The 2,356-nt window shown below is 36.0% G+C and overlaps 1 long non-coding RNA gene across 1 annotated transcript; it reads right to left on the reverse strand.

The window, feature by feature from the left end:
• Window positions 1–515: 515 nt before the first annotated feature.
• Window positions 516–1,986, reverse strand: LOC112505006. The gene is made up of 3 exons (XR_003068307.1): window positions 1,241–1,986; window positions 936–1,013; window positions 516–829 (listed from the first exon to the last, which is right to left on the reverse strand). It is a non-coding gene; the product is annotated as an uncharacterized LOC112505006 (long non-coding RNA).
• Between the last annotated feature and the right edge of the window lie 370 nt (window positions 1,987–2,356).

Genomic DNA, 2,356 nt, shown 5'->3' on the forward strand with positions numbered 1-2,356 from the left:
TGATATGCTTTTACAATCCAGACAAATCCCTCACTGCAAAGATCTAAATCCGGCCATCTCARTGGATCCTTATTCGCTCAATACTCAGCCTATAAATCACACAAAGATGATGTTTAAACTTGATCAGGATGCTGTTTAAATCGCTCACAGATTGAGCTTAATTCGCTCAAATCTTGCAACCACCTCTAAACTGCTGAACAAACTGTTTTAAATTGGATAGGACTGCATCTTCTATCCAGTCAAGACTTGATTATAAACCACCACATAATTGTTTACTGCATGAAAGAAAAAAATTCTGTCAACACACAGCAGTGAAATCAAACAGGACAAACATTAAATCGATTACAATATGATGCTTAAACACTCAATATGTGCTCATCGAATCAGCAGTAAATCATTTCTCTATGATTAAGACAACTTAAAACAGGTTGTAAAAAGCTTACTGCTATGGTTTTATATCGATCAAGTCAGCACAAGACTAAGCTACTCAAGACTGTTTATAAATTGCTCACCGCACTAAGCTTAATCCGCTCAACAGATGTAAATTGCTTAACTCAGGCAATAAATCACACCCCTCATGCAATAAATCGCTCAATGCTAAGCTGAAAATAGCATACTACAAGAACAAGAATCGATCACTAAACAGACTCTAAACTGGACAAGATACTCAGTAAATCGCATGCTTAATCCGGTCAAGAAACAGCCTCTTAACCGTTCATCATGCAGCTTGCATCTGTATGCTGTATGTGAAATTCAGCAGAAAGCTGAGCCAACARGASACTACAAACTTGAATCAGCTCACAAGRCAACTTCTGGTATGTGATATCATCTGTGGATCAAAGTAAAATCTTCTGCTCAATCTCTCTCGGTTCACATGCTTGAGAGACTTGCTGCTTTGAGAGAATTCTTCAAAACAAACTTACGCAATTATTTACCTGAGTTCTCGTTGCAAGAGCCAAAGAGAAAGGATTTGCTGCTGTAACTAAGGCAATGAAGCARCACCAGAAAGATGACTAAACCAAAATCAATCAATCAAGACCAAAAACAAACCAAAATCAAGTCTGTCAAAACTAAAAATTGTAGATGAACAGTCAAATGCAAYCTCAAGATTGTAGATGAACAAAATTTCAGTCTATTMMATAATTGTCTTTCTTCTAAAACTGATGCCGAACTAGAATGATACAGACTGTACAATCTAGACAACCCAATACAGAATATGCTTAACAGTGATCAACATTACCTGGTCTCTTGATATAATAGAAGTATTGATGGCTCGAACTCTTTGTCAGGTGGAATCCACACAGTCTATGATTCGTATTTTGYGCCTTTCAGTTACTCTTCCCAWTTATATGGAAGTTGCACAAATTGAGGGTTAATCCAGATGGAAGCAACACAGTAAKAACTTTATCTACCCAATTGAGCGATTTAGATGACCGCTCAAACCACTAGTGATAATCACTCAAACCTAAGTCTTAATCGCTCAAACAAAGACTAAATCGCTCAATATCCGCTCAAGACCTAGCCGATATCGCTCAAGACAAATTCTTAATCGCTCAAAACTAGAGTTAAAATCGCTCAGAACCTGTTCTAAATCGCTCACGCCTAAGACTAAATCGCTCACAAACTGTTCTATAAATCRCTCAAACATACAGCTAAATCGATCAAGCAGTCAACTAAATCGATCAAACAGATTCCTAAATCKATTAAKCTACAAGTCTAAATCGATCAATACTAGYTGTAAATCGCTCAACAAACTAACYAAATCGCTCACCRTTATGGTCTTAATCCGGTCAAGTCCGCTCAAGCAATATACGAATTCGGACAAAATCCGCTCAACAGGTGTGCGGTTTAGACTTAGAAAAATAAAGAACCTGTACGATGAAGAAGCTGTGAGCAATTTTCCAAGAAATCTGAGCGATTTAGATAATCGAATGAAGGATGTCCGATTTAAACATCCTACAGAGATTGAGCGAATAAGCCTGTGTCCGATTAAGTGAACCTGCGGTTTAGACTTTGAAATTGGATGAGAAGATCTTGAGCAATGAAGATGAAGAAGATATGAATCAGTCCGGATGACTAAAAAAATGGGCTTAAATCGGTTGGGCCTAATATGGGCTAGAATAAAAAAAAAAAAACAAAAACACAAAAACAACAATTTTTTCATCCAAAAATGGATCAAAAACTGGATTAAAAAAAAAATATCAAGAACATGAAAAAAATTAAAACACAAAATCTACCAAAACTTGAAAAACAAAGATAAAAACGCAAATCTTTGTGTATAACAAAGATTCATGAATCAAAAACACACACAACGATTACAAATTTAACACACAAACACATGATTTTGAAAAAAAAT

The sequence above is a fragment of the Cynara cardunculus genome, unplaced genomic scaffold, assembly GCF_001531365.2.
Source record: "Cynara cardunculus var. scolymus isolate 2C unplaced genomic scaffold, CcrdV1 Un_Scaffold_7788, whole genome shotgun sequence".
In the NCBI taxonomy this organism is placed as follows: domain Eukaryota; kingdom Viridiplantae; phylum Streptophyta; class Magnoliopsida; order Asterales; family Asteraceae; genus Cynara; species Cynara cardunculus.